At 48.3% G+C, this 21,575-nt stretch overlaps 2 long non-coding RNA genes across 4 annotated transcripts in view; both read right to left on the reverse strand.

Moving 5' to 3' along the window:
* Positions 1–1,437: 1,437 nt before the first annotated feature.
* On the reverse strand, positions 1,438–7,252 carry LOC138746368 (uncharacterized). Of its 2 annotated transcripts, XR_011346908.1 has the most exons (4): positions 7,124–7,252; positions 5,826–6,015; positions 5,091–5,171; positions 1,438–1,775 (listed from the first exon to the last, which is right to left on the reverse strand). It is a non-coding gene; the product is annotated as an uncharacterized lncRNA (long non-coding RNA). The 2 variants fall into 2 exon arrangements; XR_011346907.1 differs by lacking the exon at positions 1,438–1,775 and having other exon boundaries at positions 4,872–5,171.
* Positions 7,253–14,462: 7,210 nt separating this feature from the next.
* LOC138746370 (uncharacterized) overlaps positions 14,463–21,575 on the reverse strand; it is a 29,798-nt gene continuing 22,685 nt past the window's right edge. For both annotated transcript variants that reach the window (XR_011346910.1, XR_011346909.1), the window contains one exon: positions 14,463–14,877. This is a non-coding gene — a long non-coding RNA (uncharacterized lncRNA). The remainder of the gene's footprint in view (positions 14,878–21,575) is intronic.

Genomic DNA, 21,575 nt, shown 5'->3' on the forward strand with positions numbered 1-21,575 from the left:
CCCCTGATTGTTTGCAGGGAAGTGCTCTGTAAATAGACTCATAGATATCCAGCACAGAGCATCTTTGTCCCCCTGCCATCAGGAAGGAGATATGGAGGAATAAAAGCAGAGCAGCCAGGGAGGGAAATAGCTTCTTCCCACAGGCCGTGCGATTGACAAGGCAACATGAGCTGGATGGCAGCTAAGAATGAAAAGGGTGAGAGGAATATCGACTGATTACAACAGCTCAGCTAGCAGGGGAGAGGGGCTGAAGGGACTGTTTCTGTTTTGTCTATCTGGACCAGCCTTTTGAGTTCAAGCTTTAAAAAACGCAATCATTTTTAAATTTAATATCAACGGTACAGAATGAATCAAGAGACAAGATGTCTGTCCAGCAGCAAGCGTCGAAGGCACTTCCTGAAACGGAGGCTCTGAAACCACAGGGAGGTTCTGGACGGAAAGAGGCCCAGCTTCTTCTGGAAGGAGGAGAGGAGAGGCAGGGGAAATGCGGGGGAAGGGAAGGGGAGGGGAGGGGCTAGGGATGCCGTCCACCGTTCATCTCCCCTTTCCTCTACCCCGTTCCCCTCCCCTTACCACTGCCCGTTCCCCTCCCACATCCCCTCCCCCTTCCCTTCCCCAGTTCCCGTCCCCCGCTCGCCTCCCCATTCCCCTCCCTCTTCCCTTCCTCCTACTCCTAACCCTAACCTCTAACAAAATCCTAAACCTAACCTTAACACTACCGATACCCCCTACCACCACTCCACGTCCCCTAACTGTACCCCCACCCCGTCCACTAACCCTAACTTTATCCCTACGCCTATGCCGCCACTTAACACCAACCCTAATGCTACCCACCATCCCCTAACCCCAAACCTCACTCCTCCTCTACCCCCCTGCTCCTACCCCCTTCCCCTATAGCTAACACAAGCCCACTTCCCCGAAATATAAACCTAACCATAAACCAAGATAAAGCCCTACCCCATGTCTCCTAACACTAACCCTAATGCTACCTCTACACTGCTCGTAACCCTAACCCTAACTCTACCCAACTTCCCCAACCCTAAACTAAACCCTACCCCTATCCCTTACAACCTACCCCCTTCCCCTAACCCTACCTCCTACCCCTTCCCCATACCCGCACCCCCTACAACTACCCCCTTCCCCTAACCCTACCTCCTACCCCTTCCCCATACCCACATCCCCTACAACTACCCCCAACCCTATCCCTTACAACCTACCCACTTCCCCTAACCCTACCTCCTACCCCTTCCCCATACCCACACCCCCTACCACTACCCCCTACCCTACCCCTTACCACAACCCCTACCCTTACCCCCTTCCACTACCCCCTTTTTCCTACCCCCTTCCCCTCCCCCTCCTTCCCCTAGGTTAGGGGTAGGAAGGGGAAAGGGAAGGGGGAGGGGAAGGGGAGGAGGAGAAGGGGAGGGGAAGGGGGAGGGTTAGGGGAGGGGAAGGAGGAGGGGAAGGGGAAGGGGTAGGGGGAAGGGAAGGGGAGAGGGGAAGGGGGAGGTGAAGGGAGGAGGGCTGGGGTTAGGGCATAGGTGTGAGGGCAGGGGAAGGGGAAGGTGAGCGGGAGGGGGTTGGGATGGAGGAGGGGTAGAGGAGAAGAGGGGAAGTGGGTGAAGGGACATGGAAAAGGCAGGGAATGGGGTTGGCAGGGCCAGAGGGAGAAGAAGGGGAGGGATTCAGGCCATCATGATATTCTCCATCCTCTGTTCAGCTGGGATGCGAGGTCCTTCTGGACTCATGTCTTGTCTCTGAGATCGCTCCTTCTCCTGGGAAGAGAAATACGAGTGATAGAGATGCTGTCTCTGAGGCCTGATCACAATGACTTTTGAGGGTCCCAACGCTTCCCCCATCATCCCCCCTACCCCTGAACACTGGAGCCTTTCCCCTTCCTCTGCTCTACGTTAGGAAGTGTGTTTTGGCAAAAACCACGATCTCTCTCTGCAGGGCTCAGAGCAAAGTGTCTCCATCAGGCAACACCCTGGTTCTCCACGATATGGCAGCAAGATGCTAGACAATCATGGATGGATCAGTCGAGACCGTTCAGCTGATCCATCTGAACCTACCCCACAACAATGTTACCCTCCCCTCCCTCACACCAGTACCCTCCATTTTTCTTTAATTCTTGTCCATATTAAAATCCTTTTCATGCCTTTTTTGGACCAGCCTCCGCTACTACCCCGGCAATGCACTCCAGCCACCCACAACATTCTGTGTGAATAAAATGTACCCCTCACGTCTTGCCTAAATTTCCCTCAGCTCACCTTATTTAGACGTCCTCTGCTTTTCTCGCCCCAGGAATGCACACAATATTCCAAGTGTGGTCTGACTAGAATTTTATACATCCTTAACGTTACCTCTCGGTGTTTGAACTCAATCCCCTGACTCCTGAAGGCCAGCACACAATACACCATCTTAAACTCCCTCTCAATTTGCACAGCAACCTTGAGTGATTTATGGAGCAGGATCTAAATATTTCTCTGTCCTGCACACTGTTCATAATCCTGCCATTAACCAAGTGCTCTGCCCACACATTCTTGTAATCCGCATTCAATAAAGATATTGGTATATATGAAACTACTTTTAATGGGTCTCAAACCTTCTTTGGAATAACTGTTATTCGTGCCCTTGAAAATGACTCTGGAAATAAACCTGGACCAGTTGCTTATTTAAGTACATCTGATTGACAGGATTGAACTCCATCTGTCACTTCTCTGCAAACTGGATGACCTATGACAACCTTCTACACTGTCTCCAGCATCTCTACCTCTGTGTCATCCCCTGACGTACCCACCCTTCCACTCCCATCATCATTCATAAAAATCACAAAGAGCAGGGGTCCCAGAGCAGATCCCTTTGGAGAGCCACTAGTCATTGTTCCATCTACTACTACCCTCTGTTTACTGCAGACAAGCCAATTCTGAATCCACACAGCCAAGGCTCCATGGATCCCATACCTCCGGACATTCTGAATGAGGCCACCATGGGGACCTTGTCAAGCATCTTACTAAAATCCTCGTGCAGCACATACAGACCTTGACCTTCATCTATTTCCTTTGACACCTCCTCGAAAAACTCAATTTGACTCGTGAAGCAGGACTTGCTCCTCACAAAACTATCCATGAGTTTGCCCAGCATGTTTGGGCATTGCCCTCAGCCCCAGCATCTGCAGACTTCCTGGCCAGTCCCTCCCTTACCCCTTCCCAGAGCTTCCGCATCCATTAGAACATCAAGCATTGCTGCCCAGTACAGGCCCTTTGGCCCATAAAGGCTGTACTGACCTTTGTAAATGTTCTCCACAACCTTTACCTGTACCACACCCATAGGAACATAGGAAGTGGGAACAGGAGTAGGACAAAAATGGCCTATCGAGCCTGCTCCGCCATTCAATACGATCATGGCTGATCTAATTTATGACCGAACACGACCTACCCTGCCTTCTCGCCATATTCCCAAATTCCTCTATCATTTAAAAATTCTGTTCCCTTACATCCACATGCTCATCTCAGAGACTTTTATATGTTCCTATTCTACCAACCACTACCACTTTCTCCGGTGACGCATTCAAAGCTCTCACAACTCTCTGCATAAAAAAAATCTCCCCTCACCTGAAGCGGATGCTCTCTGAGATTTGTACCTGGCACTTTAGGAAAGTTTTCTGGCTGTTCATTCCATCTAAGCCCCCCACAATCTTATTTAGAATAAGTTATTAAGCTGTGGAAGGGGCAAGTTGGGAGAGGGAGGAGGAGAGAGAGCTGGTGGGGGAGGGGTGAGAGCTGGTGGGGAGGGGAAAAGGCCGTGTTGGGGAGAGGGATCAGGACCGTGTTGAGGTGGTGAACGGGCAGACACGGGTGGATCTACCTGCCGAAATTAAGGAGCAATAAGAAGGCCATCTCGGGATCTACCAGCATCTTCTGGGGCTTGATGTCTCAATGGAAAACCCCCTGAGGATGGAAGTAGGCCATGCTCTGCTACAGCTGGTACATGAACATCTGGCAACACAACGATATAACATGACCCACTCTGCCTCCACACTGGCCGGGTCTGGATCCTGAGGGTAAGGGGATGTGGGTGAAGGGCCCCTCCCTGCCAATCAACATCCATCCTCATCATCCTCGCCACCCTTCTCCCCTCACTACCCTTTCTCTCCTCACCAATACCCATTGAGACCCTCATGCACCCTTCATCGATATCCAGTCCCCAGCGAGACTCAGCCAGTAAACTCCTTTATATCCTCCAACCCCACCATCCAAGCTTGCCCCAGTGGACAACTTGACCACCCAGACCCACAACCACCTTGATGTAGATCATGGGAATGGGCTGCTTGGCCTTGTTGAAGTGCTGGGCCATGCAGTGAACCGTCTCAGGAACATAGTCCAGACCCAGATTCAAATAAACCTCCTCTTTCTCTTGGACACAATACAAACATGTCAGCTGGGTTTACCCTCCAACACCCAGTGCCTCTCCCAACTGGAGTGCCAGTCCCTCCTGCTCTCTGTAGGCCTGATGCCCCCACTGCTCAACACAACATGGCATGAATCCAAGGGCTCAGCGAGCAGAGCGTCAACAGGCCGTAGTGGACCCGTCCGCTGCCCCATCATTCGGCTTCTGGTGAGACTGCACAAAATGTGCAGCTCTGACCGCCCTCCCTCTTGAGCCAAGGATTCACCGGGAGAGAAAAACCAGTGACGTTTCGAGATGAGAAATGTTTGCAGCCGGGTGTTGGCTGGGGTCGAACATGTGGAGGCTGAGTTGTTGGGACGATTCAGAGCAGGCGTTGATTTGGAAGGGCACCAAAAGGTTCTGGGGAAGTGAGTTATGGGGGAAAATACATTCGTGAAATGAATTGGGGAAACAGATTGGAGGGGCTGAGTGGCCGAATTTGGCGACCTTGTCTTGTGGTCTTGGCTGCTGCTGTCTGGAGTTGAAATGGCAAGAGGTCATGAGTTAATATGTGAGGAGCAGGGCAGCCAGCGTCAAGGAGTCGGCACTGGTCAGAGGGGCAGGATGGAGGGAACAGAGAGGCTGCAGCGAGACAGATCGATTGAAGGAATGGGGAAGGTAGCAGCAAATGAGGATCTTACCTTGACTACAGAGGAGTAGAAGTTGAGAAGAGGGACGATGATGGTGTGATCCAACTTTCACACGATCTGCAGTTTGCGGTTCTATGGCGAGAGAGGAACATCAGCAAGGCTGGGCGATGGGTCGGGGCCCTGAGGGGCGACTTGTCCAAGTTGAGGGGGGAGGCGGGGAGGAGATTCGTCAAGAGGTCAGAGGTGGGGAACTCCAAGGGAGGCCGAAGTGGGGGACTTTTCGAGAGTCAGTGGGGGGGACTTTTCGTGTCGCTGGAGTGGGGACTCGTCAAGGGGTTCAATGAAGTATCATTTTAGTTTTTATGATTGTTTTCCCAGCTTCTACTAAACAATTAATTTGCAGAAAATCTCTGATATTTGCCAGGTGTGTGTGTGTGTGTGTGTGTGTGTGTGTGTGTGTGTGTGTGTGTGTGTGTGTGTGTGTGTGTGTGTGTGTGTGTGTGTGGGGGGGGGGGGGTGGGGGGGGGGTTGGGGGGTTGTGTGTGGGGATGGGGGGGCTGTTGTGGGTTTGTGTGACTTTCTCTGTTTCCAAACCCCATGGCTGCTTTGGTCTCTGCCAGATGCTGCTCTTTCCACCCACCCTTCAAAAATGTGTTTGGGGTGTTTGTCAATTGGGTGTAATTGTGTGAAACGGGCTCATGTGTCGCAAGGGCCTGTGAACGTGCTGTAGGCCCTAAAGTTAAATATCAGGGTTTTCCATTTCCACACAACTGCTCCTCCCCTCACCTTGAATCTCTTGTCTTGCAATATCTTCATGATGGCAATCAGCTCTCCGGAGTCCACCAGCCTTGCCTGGTACACCACACCGAAAGATCCACTGTCGATGATTTTAACATTTGTGCAGGACACCACCTTGGGGACGTTGGGTCCATGACACGGTGTGGCCACCTCTGTTGTGACCTTATTGCCATGTCCTCTGGGGCAGAAGCAGCAGCATTTATACACCCAGAGGGTACACAACAGGTCATTTATCCCAACCCAGCATTGCTGTCCAAGTTAGTCTCTACCCCTCGCTCTAACTCCCTACCAAGGGTCACCTAAATGTCAGAATTGATCCTCTGGTGGTTCGTTCCAGCCTCTCAGTAGAAATATTGCCACCCCAGGTCCCTCTTTGATCACTCTCCTCAGACTGAGGCCAGTTCTGCAGCCGTTCACTTTGTCTACAACCCTCCCTCCATGAGAGCACGTCCCGGGGAGATTAACCACTCTGAACCCTACCACGGGTTTAGCAGAAGCCCTCCACATTCCCAGAAGCTCAGCAACACAGTGATCTTCCATGATGCAAGCGAGACCTCGTCGCCTGAGGGAGCAGGTGGTGCGGAGAGAGCCCCACTCTTCACCGCTCAACTCTGTTGGGTCCGCCGCAGCAGAAACACTTTCTAGCACCTTGATCCAGGTCCACTGGGGGAAAGAATCCTATCCCGGTTGGGGGGGTGTGGGGGTGTATGCAAGGGTGGAAGGGATTTTGTAACCACGGGTGGGGGGGGGGTGGTGGGTGGAGGAGCGGTCCTGTCTCTCAGTGGACAGATCCCATTCCAGGTGGAGGGGGAGCTCTGTCCCATTTCTGTTGAAAGGTCTACCTTCCATCCCCCTCGCAACTTCTCTTCTCCCTCAGACACCTCACACTCTCCCCTGCCCCGATTCCTCTACCACACTCTCATCCACCACCCAACACCACCCCCATGGTTTCCCCAGTGCCTTCCGTCCCCTCGCACCCCATCCCCCCCAGCTCAACCCTATGTCCCCTACCTCTGATCCAATCTCCCTTGACATTAGCCTGTGGTGCTACCCCGTTCCTTTGTTCTCCCCTCCACTCCTACAGACCCCATCCCTGTATCCCCTCACATGCCATTGTTCTCCCCTCCCCAGTCCCCTCCAGCTGCCTCATAAAGTGCCCTGCACTCAGGATGGGGAGAGGGGAAATTAAATGCAGCCTCCATTCCCTCCGCCCACACTGGGTGAAGGATGGTACCAGAGGAGGCTCTGTCCCAGTCGGGGAGCCTGTAACAGGCTCTTTATCTCACCCATGGGCGCAGGGTGCTTCCAAACACAACCCTGTTGATCAGAGGGTCCCTGGGATGAGACAGCGTCCTACTCCGACACGTGGGCCAGAATCCCCTTCCAGGAGAGGCATCTTTCTCGTGTTGCTGTGCCATGACACGACTCAGCTATGGCTGCCCCATGCAGTGACATCATCACCCCCTCTGTGTCATCATCTCCCCCCTCTGTGACACCTCCCCTCTCTGTAACACCACTAGTGTAATGGGCAGGGACATCCAACCATTTAAATCCTCCTCAATTTCCCCAAGCAAGGGGAGAATAATTCAGCTGGTCTAAATTACTCGTTGTTACCTATTCTAACTCCTAGATATTTGATTCCATTTTGCCTCCACATTTGTTGACTATTTTCTTGACATTGGCTCTAATCCCCCTTCCTAAGTGACATGATTTTGCACATATCCCAAAAGAACTTATACCCAAAGATCTCCCCATAGTCCTCCAGCGCGGAGCACAACTTGGGCAATGAGTGTGTCGGGTCTGTCAGATATATCAGAACAACTTCTGCAAATAAATTGATTTCATGGTCTTCCTGGCCTGTTCTGAAACCTTTAATGCCTGAATCCTGGCAAATGGCCTCAGCTAATCGCTCCATGGCCAGTACAAACTCACTCACTGGGGGTGTGGGGGGGAGTCAGACCTTGATCGGCATGCCTGTTGGCTACCTCTGTCCCTCTCATCTCGACATCAGTGGCTCAGGTTGGGGGAGTCTGTACTGCCTCCTGCAGTGCAAAGCAGCGCTGCTGGGCCACCTTTATCTCCTTATTTTCCTGGGCCCTCTCCAAATCTTTCCTTTCTATGATCTCACATTGGTTTCTCAGGAGAAACACTGGCAGCCAAAAGGCACCCTCTGATTCCCCTTAGATTTTGGGAACCCCGACTTCTTGTAGTGGGACAACACGTGGTGACCTATTTTCTCAAGATGTGGATCCAGGAGCTTGGACCAGTCTACCAGTTTGCCGTGGTCCGCCAGCATGCTTGCCAAGCTCCCCAACCCTGCACTCTCGTCAGTCCACCCGCAGATCTTGTTCTCCCTGCCTGCACTAGATTTCCTGCCCCGATTCCAAAACATCTCCACTGCAGCTGTGTTCAGTCGGAACTCGAAGGACCCTGCTCACTGCACCAATTATTATGTGTGTGAAACTGATTCGAGGGTTCCCAAGGGTGGCGAATTTGAACACAGTTGTCTTTTATTGACACATGTAGTGAAGTCGCACGAGGAGTAAAAGACACACACAGACACAAACTCGCCGGATTAATCGATACACTTCAACCACTCATGGATAGAAGACTTGACAAACAACTTGTCACATACGATACCTTGAACAGGTCATTCATTCAGTCATTGATCTTGGATGCCTGTGGGTGGTAAGGGATATGCAGGTGGCCCCAAATACTTGGCATTGCTGGTCGGACGTTATCCAATAGGGTATTCCACATATGGAGCACGCTTAAATGGTGCTTGGTCGGCCCGCTGGCAAGATATCCAAGTATGTGCTGACCATCGTGAGAACATATCACTTTTTATTTTGGCAGGGGAGAGGCCTGATATGGTCAATTTATCAGACTTGGCCAGCTCCCGAACCCCAGCGAATGTGGCCCTTGGTTTTAATTGCTGACAAATAGGGCATTTGGCCATCACAGTTCTTGCAACATCATGAGACCCCCAGATCCTCTGTCCATCATAGTGCCCCCATATGCCCACATTTATGATGCACCAATGCTGCCAAGGCTCCAGGGTCTCTCTGCTTGGGGAAAATAGTGGCAGAGCATATTTGAGCAGCTCAGTCCACAGTGGCATTGCGTCAGCTTCAGCGGTTTTCCTGGAGGTGTGTCCATCCACGTGGTGGACCCTGACTATTCTTTTGTTGTTCCACCTCTCAGAAGATCTGCCAGTGCTGTTGTCCTCAGAGCAGGCAGCCATGGATCTGCCTCCCTGTCTCCTGACACCGACCCATCCACACTGACGTGCTGTTTGGCACAGCCCAGAAATCCTGTGGCACTGATCGGAAAAGAGGCTCCTGGGCCCGCCTGGTTGTCCCTTTTCGTATCAGTGCCACAGCTGCCAGCTTGGACAGTTGGCTCTCCCCTCCACCTCACCCTCTTGTGTCAGTACTTTATCTGTGGTGGGCTGGAGCGCTCCCACTTTACACCGTTGTTTTTCGCACCTCCACCAGCCGGAGCCGTCAGTAAACCAAGCTTTTTCCTGCTGTCCTGCATCGAGGGTGTTGAACGGTTTGCCCCAGGCCATGGTGCCAAGCTCTTCTCGGGGTCATTCAAGTGGGAGGCTGTCACTTTCGGACAGGACATGATCTGTTCTTGCAAGTGGCTCAGCCCTTCGGGCCCGGCCTCTGTGCGGTCTGCCATGTACCACTTCTTCGGTCCGCTGTGAGTGGCATCCGCAGATTTAACCCATCACATGTTGGGGAGGTGTGGCTGGAGTGTGACTGTCTCTGCTGCCATCTGGTTCTCTGTGGTGAGCAGGCGAGCATCTGACACTCAGATGGGGAGTCGCGGGAGGCAGCTTCCAGGAGGGAATTGAACCAGAAGCTGTGTGGGACTCGGCGACCTTGCCTCTTTTGCTCAAGGCTCCACTAGACCATTGTCTTCATTGCAGAGACAAGTCATTCAAAGGGTCTTCCAGTTTTGAGGGGTTGGGGGGTGCTTGTGGTCAGTGGCAGTGTTGTTCAACAGCGTGTTTTACCATTTAAGAAGCCATTTGTTGTTCAATAAGTTGTTCTCAATGAAGCTGAGAGTTTTTTTTTTTCTGGGCAACATTGTACAGTAGATGGAGGGACAGGGTGAGATGGGGAATATGTTGGCACCAGGAACCCAAAAGACCCACAAAACTTTGTGCCTCAACTTGTTGGTGGGCACCGCAATGAGGATTTTGCTTTGAGCAACCATTGATATTTCTCTGCTGCCTGGATGCTCAGGAAAAAGACTGTTGGACTAGGACCCTGGACGTTTTCCAGGTGGTGCCTCCCTGGTGCCAGTGTCTGGGGTGTTGTTGCTGGTGTCCAAGACATCCTAAAGTGGGCCAGAGGTTGTGGTACATGGAGATACCAATGACATACGGAGGAAGAGGGAAGAGTTCCTGAAAAGTGGGTCCAGGGCGTTTGGTGAGAGCTGAAAAGAAATAGCATGAGGGGAGTCATATTGGGATGACTGTCTGGGCCATGCGACAGTGAGAGCAGGAACAGAATGAGGTGGAGGATGAAGGCGTGGCCTGAAGGTGCGGGTTAAGAGCTCCATGAGGGCATCCTATTTGCCTTGCTCTGGAGGCTGATGTCGGAAGTCGATGAGCCTTGCTGCCATGTCCTGATGAGCAAGAACATCATGGAGGAGTAATGGATGTCATCAGTGGTGATCTCTTGGAGGTGGAACTGGTCCTTGGCCTGTTTGAACCCCACGTGGGGCTGCGACATCCAGAACATTGACAGCTTCAACCAAACCATCTGAAGAGCCGCCTGGACCGTGATCATCACGTCCAACTGAAGGGCTGGGTCCTGCTGAGGTCACCACTGTAGCAGACACTTCTGTTGAGGAGAGAAGTGGGAGAGGGTAGGATATTGGGGATGGGGGTGGAGGGTGGTTTCTTTATTCTTTCTTTTATAGATGCCACACATTAGATGAGCATTATTATTAATTGTGTGAATTTGTTGTGGTTTTAAGTTTATAAATATTTTTTAAAAATGATCGGCAGGACCACGAGTGGCAGATAGGATCATGGGGACTCTCTCCCCCCAACCCACCCACCCCAAATATCAATGGGATAAACCGGGTTCATTGTCAATGTCGTCGAGGATCCCTTCCACCTGCCCACAGCATTTGGCAGCTCTTCTCATCAGGAAAGAGGTCGAGGAATATCGGAGCCAGTAGCACCAGGCCCAGAAACAGATTCTTCCTGCGAGCAGTGAGGATGGAGAATGATGGATGACCGACTCAGACAAAGACTCCATGACTCTGCTATTGATTCAAGAGAATTTATTTCTTTTTTGGGAGAGACTGCACGTGTATCATTTGTCTCTCTGTGCGTAGGTCCAGTTGTGTGTTTGCAGAGGTTTCCTCAGGTTAAATTTGAACGGGTACAGAGGAGCTTTCCTGGATTGGAGAATGTATCTCATGAAACAAAGTTGACTGAGTTCGGGCTTTTCTCTTTTTCACACCAAAATTAACTTTATTCTAAAATTATTGACCAAGAGGACAACAGTTCCATGTCTTTTCTCATCCTCGTGTTGCATGCCTATATTCCCTTCACTGCACACGTTCTCTGTTTAACATCATTCCACCACTTTGACACCTCGTGGTTACTCCCTGCACTCTGTGGTTGAAGGGGTTCCCCTTAGTCTCCGCCCCTCAAGACCCGGAGGATTAGAGTCCTTCCCCACAGCGCCCTCGTGTTGGCTGCGCCAAGCCTCAGTGCATCTCTCAGCAACCTGGAATAGGCCGGTGGGCAGCGTTCCCTCACCCACATCTCCATGTGCAAAAAGACCAGCAGGTTAACGTCGAACAGTTATGCCCTTCAGACCTCGATGTTGCGCTGACCTATCAATTCCAAGCAAAATAAAAACTAGACCCTTCCTCCTTCATAACCCTCCATTCTTGCAATGGAGGGAGTGCAGAGGCGATTCACCAGGCTGATACCAGGAATGGCAGGAATGACTTATCAGGAAAGATTACGCAAATTGGGATTGTACTCGCTGGAGTTTAGAAGATTGAGAGGGGATCTCATAGAGACATAAAATTCTGGCAGGACTGGACAGAATGGATGCAGATGGGATGTTTCCAAGGATGGGAAAATCCAGAACCCGGGGCCATGGTTTGAGGATAATAGGCAAACCATTTAGGATGGAGATGAGGAGGAATTTCTTTACCCAGAGAGTGGTGAATCTGTAGAATTCATTGCCACAGAGGGCAGTAGAGGCAGGTTCATTAAATATGTTTAAGAGGGAATTAGATATATTTCTTCAGTATAAGGGTATTAAAGTTTACGGAGAGAAGGCGGGGACGGGGTACTGAACTTTAAGATCAGCCATGATCTCGTTGAATGGCGGAGCAGGCTCAAAGGGTCGAATGACCTACTCCTGCTCCTATCTTCTATGTTTCCTTCATTCATGTGTCCAAGAAGCCCTTAAATGCCGCTAATATTTCAGCCTTCATCACCACTCCTGGCAAGGCATTCCTGGCACCCACAACTCTGTGTAAAATCAAGTATCCCTGATATTGCCCCTAAACATTCCTCCCTTTGCTTTGGGCATCTAGTGTTTGCTTCTCTTATCTGGGTTTCAGGCAGACCAAAGGGCATCTTTCACTGAGATTCTGGTCTTCCAGCAGTTCTGGATGTCTGTCTCTGGATGCTCTGCTCAGGGGACCACCCCACAGTATCTCATCAAGTCCTAGTCTCTGTGTCAGCAGGAATTCCATGCTGACCACTGCCTGATGGCCCTGTGGTCAATAGTGTTTGTCTATGCAACCATTCCCATGAAGGTGATGGGGCAAAGTCCTGCTGAATAGGACATTGTGTGGCATCAGGGCCAGACCAATCTTTCGCAACACCTGAGCCAGGTAGAACCTCAGCGCATAGCGGCTTTTGGTGCCCTTGCACTTTGTTTCGAAGCACAGCCATACACAATAGCCATGCTGGTTAGGGTTATTCCCACATTGATTGACGATGTACATGGTCCTCCAGACTCTATCCATTTGGGACCCCCACATGAATAGGAAATGTGTTTTGGGAATTGACAGGGTGGAGGTGTGGGGATGGGCCACACCTGCCTCACGTGCAGCAGTACCAAGAGCTCCTTGCACCTGATGACCGGGTTCTACCGGGTTGACAGAGTTGGGCATCTCTATGGTTCTCCCTGTCTCCTGGAACTGGGGGTCTCCTTACAGCTCCCCATCTCCTTGAGTTGGTACTTTGTTCTCCACCATCACCACAAGATAACCAAGACCCCTGGATGGAGGGCAGAGGCGTAGAGAGATCAGTGAGAATACGGGTAGTTTCAACAGGGTGGGGTCCATCCTGATGCCTGATAACAGGAGGAAACCAATGGGGAAGGAGGATGCAGGGCATTCGATAGCAGGTGGGGCAGGGTGTAGACATGGCAGCTGACTGGAATTGTCAGGGGGTTACTGAGACCTGGGAGAGGAGGGGAAGGAAGGTGCAATTGTGTTCTGACGAGAGAGTGCTGAGGGAGAGGCAACATGGGTGGAACCTCAAGGCAAGAGACCCCTGAATTTTTTGCAGGGATGGGCTCTGTTAATAGACTCCCAGATATCCAGCAAAGAGCATCTTTGTTCCCCTGCCATCAGGAAGGAGATATGGAGGAATAAAAGCAGAGAAGCCAGGGAGGGAAATAGCTTCTTCCCACAGGCCGTGAGATTGACAAGGCAACATGAGCTTGATGGGAGCTAAGAATGAAAAGGTGGAGAGGAATATGGACTGATTACAACAGCACAGCCAGCAGGAGAGTGGGGCCGAAGGGCCTGTTTCTGTGTTGTCTATCTGGACCAGCCTTTTGAGTTCAAGCTTTAAAAGACCAAACCATTTTTAAATTTAATATCAACGGTATAGAATGAATCAAGAGACAAGATGTCTGTCCAGCGGCAAGCATCGAAGGCACTTCCTGAAACGCAGGCTCTGAAACTACAGGGAGGTTCTGGCCGGAATGAGGTCCGGCTTCCTCTGGAAGGAGGAGAGGAGGCAGGGATAATGTGGGGGAAGGGGTGCCTTCCTACATTCACCTCCCATTTCCTCTACACCGTACCCCTCTTCATTTCCCTGCCCATTCCCCTCCCTCATCACCTCCCCATTTCCTGTGCCCCGATCGCCACCCACGCTCCCCTCCCCAACCTAACCCTAACCCCTAACAATCCCTAACCTTAACGTTAACACTACCGATACCCTTAAACACTACACCACGTCCCCAACCCTAACTCTTATTTCCACCCTGTCCTCTAACCCTATCCCTACGCTGTCCCCTAAACCCAACCCTAATCTTACCCACCTTCCCCTAACCCCAACTCACACCCCACCTCTACCTCCTACTCCTACCCCCTTCCCCTAAACTTAACACAAGCCCACTTCCCCGAACTCTAAACCTAACCCTAAACCTCGACCTAACCCGAGCCCACATCTCCTAACCCTAAACCTAACTGTACCTCTACCCGTCCCTGACCCTTATCTTAATTCTACCCACCTTCCCCAACCCGAAGCTAAACCCTACCCCTATCCTCTACACCTACCCCCTTCCCCTAACCCTACCCCATACCCGCACCCCCTACCACTACCCCATTACCTACCCCTACCCTCTCACTACCCCCCTTTCTCCTACCCCCTTCCCCAATCCCTCCTTCCCCTAAGTTAGGGGTAGGAAGGGTAGAGGAGGGGAAGGGGAGGAGGGGAAGGGTAGGAGGCGAAAGGAAGGGCGAAAGGAGAGGGGAAGGGGAGGTGAAGGGAGGAGGGCTAAGTTTAGGGCATAGGTGTGAGGGTAGGTGAAGGGGAAGGTGAGTGGGAGGGAATTGGAATGGAGGAGAGGTAGGGGAGAAATGGGATGGGAAGTGGGTGAAGGGATATGGAAGAGGTGGTGAATGGAGTAGGCAGGGCCAGAGAGAGAAGGGGAGGGGTTCAGGCCATCATGATGTTGTCTGTTCTCTGTTCAGCTGGGATGCAATGTTCTTCTGGACTCGTGTCTTGTCTCTAAGATCGGTCCTTCTCCTGGGAAGAGAAATACGAGTGATAGAGATGCTGTCTCCGAGGCCTGATCATGATGACTTTGGAGGGCCCCAACTCCTCCCCCATCACCCCCCTCCCTACCCCTGCACACTAGGGCCTTTCCCTTCCTCTGCTTTACCTGAGGAAGTGTGTTATGGAGAAAACCACAATCTATATCTGCAGACCTCAGAGTACCGTGTCTCCATCAGGCAACACCCTGGTTCACCACGACATGGCAGCAAGATGCTGGACAAATCATGGATGGATCAGTCGAGTCCCTTCAGCTGACCCATCTGAACCTACCCCACAACAATATTACACTTCCCTCCCTCTCACCAGTACCTTCTGTTTTTCTTTTATTCCTGTCCCTATATTAAAATCTTTTTCATGCCTTTTTTGCACCAGCCTCCACTACTACCCCTGGCAATGCATTCCAGTCACCCTCTACATTCTGTGTGAATAAAATATCCCCCTCACATCTTGTCTAAAGTTCCCTCATCTCACCTTATTTAGACGTCCACTGGTATTCTCGCCCCAGGAATGCACACAATATTCCAAGTGTGGTCTGACTAGAATTTTGTACATCTGCAGCGTTACCTCTCAGTTCTTGAACTCAATCCCCTGACTCCTGAAGGCCAGCACACAATACACCATCTTAAACTCCCTCTTAATTTGCACAGCAACCTTGAGCGATTTATGGCGCAGGATCTAAATATATCTCAGTCCTGCACACTATTCATAATCCTGCCATTAACCAAGTGCTCTGCCCTCACGTTCTTGTAATCCGCATTCAATAAAGATATTGGTCTATATGAAGCTAATTTAAATGGGTCTCCAACCCTCTTTGGAATAACTTTTATTCGTGCCCTTGAAAATGACTCTGGAAATAAACGAGGACCAGTTGCTTGTTTTAGTACATCTGTATTTACAGGATTCAACTCCATCTGTCAGTTCTCTGCAAACTGGATGACCTTTGGCAACCTTCTACACTGTCTACAACATCTCTACCTCTGTGTCATCCCCTGATGTACCCACCCTTCCACTCCCATCATCATTCATAAAAATCACAAAGAGCAGGGGTCCCAGAGCAGATCCCTTTGGAGAGCCACTAGTCACTGTTCCATCTACTACTACCCTCTGTTTACTGCAGACAAGCCAATTCTGAATCCACACAGCCAAGGCTCCATGGATCCCATGCCTCCCGACGTTCTGAATGAGGCTACCGTGACGACCTTGTCAAGCACCTTACTAAAATCCACGTGCAGCACATACAGACCTTGACCTTCATCTATTTCCTTTGACACCTCCTCGAAATACTCAATTTGACTCGTGATGCAGGACCTGCTCCTCACAAAACTATCCATGAGTTTCCCCAGCATGTTTGTGCATTGCCCTCGGCCCCAGCATCTGCAGACTTCCTGGCCAGTCCCTCCCTTACCCCTTCCCAGAGCTTCCGCATCCATTACAACATTAAGCATTGCTGCCCAGTACTGCCCAGTACAGACCTTTGTAAACGTTCTCCACAACCAACTAACCCTTACCCGTACCACACCCATAACTATGGGTGGATTAAATATCCAATTAACTTCTTTCTGAAGTAATGTATCAGGAATTTGATGTTGATTCCAATTTTGAATAACTTTTCATAATTCTAGTTGAGCTCCTGTAAAGTTAGATCCATTATCAGAAAATAATTTTTTGACTTGACCACGTCTAGGAATAAAACGCCAAAGAACATTAATAAAAGAGTCTGTATCAAGCAATGACGCTACTTCAATATGAATTGCTCTCATAGTCAAACAAGTGAAAATAACTCCATATCGTTTTTCAACACTTCGTCCTCACTTTACTTGCAAAGGACCAAAATAATCAACTTCCACGGATGTAAATGGGAATTCATCAGGTGAAACTCTGTCCTGTGGTAAATCTGCCATTTGTTGTTGTCCAGGTTTTCATTCTCTCTGTTGGTCACAAAGAGATGAAACCTCATGATTTCATTATTAATATATTTAAGCACTGATGTTCTATCAGTCCAAAACACAGGATCTGCTAACTCCATCTGTAATTCTCTTCTTAACATAGCGTCCATTTTACTCCCCATAATAGCAGCAGTCAATTCCATTCAAGGTCTGGTGACTGACTTTAATCGAGCCACTCTGGCTTTTCCCATTACAAATCCACCATCTACTCGCACTTGGTTATTTCACAGGACTCAGTAACTGACAGGATCAAAACCACCTTCACTTACATCAGAAAAATGGTGTAACTGAGCAAATGTGGCCGCTCCAAAGTCTGTTGACTTCAAAACTTCCAAGTATTTGAAGACGCTCAATCTAATTTTTCCAATCTTGTGCAATGGATTCTGGATTAGTTTCATCCCATCCAAATTTTCTTCTGCACAAAACTGGTATTTGGCCGGGCTGATCATTTGGCTGAATTCAGCCAGTCGGGAGAAGAGGGTGTGCAGGTGAGACTTGTGTTGTGCCCAGTCTCTGCTGGTGACAAGAATGTCATCCAGATAAATGAACACAAAATTCAAATCCCTGCGCACTGTATCCATGAGGTGCTGGAAGGTCTGGGCGGTGTTCTTGAGCCTGAAAGGCATGCATAAAAATTTGAACAAACCGAAGGGTGTGATGATGGCCATTTTGGGGATGTCCTCGGGGTGCAATGGGATTTGATGATACTCACACACCAGATTGACCTTGGAGAATACTCTCATATCATGCAGATTGGCCGTAAAGTCCTGAATGTGAGGGATGGGGTAACGGTCAGATACTGTCATATCATTAAGCCGTCGATAATATCCGCAGGGGTGCCAGCCATCGGAGGCTTTTGGGACCAGGTAGAGCGGTGAGCCCCAGGGCTGTCAGAGCGACGAATGATCCCCAGTTCTTGCAGATGCGAGAACTCCTCTTTCGTTATCTGGAGCTTATCTGGCGGGTTTAACAGTAATGTACGGTAAATTGTATCAGACACTGTGACCCCAGGTTCACAGTTGGGAGAATATTTAACGGAGATGTACAGTCGACGACCTTGGCAGATACTGAGACACTGTCGATCGTCACCATTGTCACCGAAGAGAAGGGTCAATGGGAATGGAAATGGGAAGATTGGAAAATATGGAAAGAATGGGAAAAAAGTTGAATTGACGCAAAGTCTTCTCGATATTGAAGATCCGGAACAATCATTGGGACTGGAATCAGTGGGTTGAATGTTTTTGTTTCAGGACTTTGTGAAAGTCTGATGGGGGTGGGTGACACTGAGTCCTTTAGTCACCTGCCACTTGTGGACTTTACCACACCCAGATTTTTAGGGGGCTACGACTTTTGAGTAGCTTGTTTTGGGATTGATGTTTCTCTTTTTTTTGGAATTTTTAAAATAGGTGGGATTTGAATACAGCGAGACTTAGAAGGGGTGCATTATTTTATAGTAGGATTCACATTTGTGAGAACGTTTAACAGTGATATACTATGAATTGTGTCAGATACTTTGACACCAGGTTCACAGAGGGAGAAGGTTTAACAGTTATGTACGGTATGTTGAGGTAGATAATTTGACACCAAGAGTAAAGTGGGGATCAGGTTTAATGGTGATGTACTGTAGACTAAGGCAGATACTGTGACACCAGGTTGACATGAGAATAAGGCTTAATGGTGATGTACGGTATGTTGAGATAGATAAAGTGATACCAGGGGCACAATGGGGATAATGTTTAACAGTGATGTATGGTACACTGAGGCGGATACAGTGAAATACAGTTCACAGTGGGGAGGAGGTTTAATGGTGATATACGGGAGACTGAGGCCCAAATGGGCATCCAACTCTGTCTTCTCAGCTTGACCCAACGTCTCCTCTGTAAACTTAAGCAAACCAAGAAGACTAAAGTTAAAATTTTCACCTTGGCATTTTCAAAAACAAAAATGACTCTGTGACTTGCAGTTTCACATCATAATCCCACTTGCTAAACTTGCAAGCAACTGCACCGCATCCTACAGCTGGAAAATTGCAAGAGAACTGCTTGGTTAAAGCAAAGATTCCACCCAGTCACCCCATTAAAGGCCTCCAAGTTAACAACAGATAGCAACCTGAAAGTTAAATACAAAGATCTGTATCAGGAAGATTAACGGGTTTAAAAAAAATAATTTCCACTATTGAAAGAAAACTCCTCAGGGAACACCAGGCTCTTGTTGAACAATTCCTGTTGTATTCCTCAAAATGGTTTGAATCTTGATTTCAAGCAGAGTCATTTGGTGAGGTTGTTGGTCTAGCACAAACCCTGCCGACACACTCTCTTAAATATCTGCAAAGTCGTGGCTCAGCTCTGCTCCATGCTTAAGCTATCAAGCTTTTCTGAAGAGAAAACGGACTTCAGATGCTGGTATGTTGAGTCACAAAAACACTAATGCTTCCCTGAACAACACACCTCTATCTGAAAACCAACAAGAACCTTCCCGAGTGGTAAATATCAACAAGACATAATATCATGTAACTGTTGTGTTTGTGTCGTTGGAGAATTGCCTTTCCATTCAATCAGAATTCGAGTTTTGGGTGCTGTATTTGAGAAAAGATGTGCTGGTGTTAGAGAAGGTCAGAGATGATTTACTGGAATGATATCAGGAATGAAAGGGTTAGTGTATGAGGAACAATTGTCAACTCTTTGACTGTACTAGTTGGAGTACAGAAGGATAAGGGGGACCTCAGAGGCATTTCAAATGCTAGATGGACTGGGCAGAGTACATATGGCAAAGATGTTTCCGATGGTAGGGGATTCTAGGACAGGAGAGCATAATTTCAGGATGAAAGGGTGTCAATTTAAAACAAATGTGGAACAAATTGATTGTGTCAGTGGGTCGTGAAACCCACGTGACGTCATTGGGTGTATTTAAGGCAGAGATTGACAAGGAATCAAGGGTTATTGGGAGAAAGTTGAGGAGTGGGGGTGAGTGGAAGAATGGTGGAACAGACTCGACGGGCCTACTTCTGCTCCTATATCTTGTGATCTATATCCTGCTGGAGACCTAGTCAACCCTCCTCTTGCATCCCATTCTTAGAAAACATTCTGCATCGTGGTTTTATGTCACGTGAACCCATTTCCGATTGAATCCCATGTTACAAATAACCCAATGGAAATTCTGCATTGAGAGGACTGCAGCTTCCTCATTTTAAAAATTGTTATGGAGCAGCTCAAATGAGATTTCTTGCTTCTTTTTTTGAAAGGGTTAAAATAGAATCAAATAAAATAGGAGAGGGAAAAGCAAAAGAATTTATGTACAAGTGGGAATCAAAATTAATTATTGGTGATAAAGATACACAATTGTTGAAACATTTGATTAATATATGGAATAAAATAAATGATGAAATTGGTGTAAGTGGATGTACATCACCCAGAATGGCTTTGATTCAAAATCCTCGTATCTTTTTTAAAGGATCATCAATTTCTGGATAGCTGGTTTCATAAGGGGATTATAAATGTTGAAGATTGTTATGAATGGGGTCAATTAATGTCATTTGAGCAAATGAGAAATAAATATCGTATAACTCATCACAATCTTTTTGCTATTTCCAACTTAGAGCATATTTGAAGGATAAGTTAGGACCAACTATGTTGTACTGAAATAGAAATTCCTTATAAGAGGAATTGTTAAAAACAATTATTTGATGATGTCCTCTTTATTACAAGTAGGAACTTTAAAATGAGGAGTTCATAAGTTGAGACAAAGGTGGGAAATGGATCTGAATATTGTAATTGATTGGCAAATAAGGGAAGATCCATATAAGGATCTCAATGTAATATACAAATTAGTTCAGTATAATTGTTTTGACATCAGTCATGTAGCAGATGTCAGAAAGGATTTTATCTGAAAGCTGCCCCTGGAGTCAGGTGACTCAGGCTGTTGGATTTGAAAAGCTCTACAGGAAGATGATTTGGCAATAGAGATCACGTGATCCAGGGGAGATGTATTAATTCACTTCAACTCATCAGTCTGGAACTATTGACCAGAGTTCCACACTGCAGCAGTGAGGAAGGAATTCACAACTAGTTTTCCTTCTACAGTTACTTCTTACACCAGTGAAATTGAATAGAATAAAATCAGAATTATCAGATCAATGTTTTAGGTGTGATGAAGATGTTGCAACTTTCTTGCATTCAACTTATCTTTGTCCTAATGCAAGATCTTTTTGGGGAGAATTACAATATTAATGGAACAAGTTATAGGATATGTTTTTCTGCAGAATCTGACCTTAATTTTATTAGGAAATATTGAAGGAACAAGGCCCAAATTAAATCTATTAATATATCAATTGAAATTTGTTAAATTAACGTTAGCGATGATGAGGACATGTATTGCATTTACATGGAAATCAGATATATACAGATTTTTTTTTAGGGATGCCAAGATGACATGCAAATATTCAAAGTTGTATTCCTTTGGAAAGAATTATATATAGCTTGAGAAATATATACTCTATGCTTTTGCAAATTTGGCAACTGAATATTCAAATATTAGGCTTCAATTTGTAATAATGCCCTTTCCATCCCTCTAGACATGTGAGATTCTCCTCTAAGTTCAAAATCTTTTATTTAGATTTGTTAGGTTTCCTCACCACCGCGAACTCTGTGGAAGTGGAGGACTAGTGCAGGGCACCAGAAAACATGAAGACCACACCCCTCCAACATCTCAGAAGCAGAGGATTCA

This window comes from Narcine bancroftii, chromosome 11 (genome assembly GCF_036971445.1).
Source record: "Narcine bancroftii isolate sNarBan1 chromosome 11, sNarBan1.hap1, whole genome shotgun sequence".
NCBI classification, from domain to species: Eukaryota; Metazoa; Chordata; class Chondrichthyes; order Torpediniformes; family Narcinidae; genus Narcine; species Narcine bancroftii.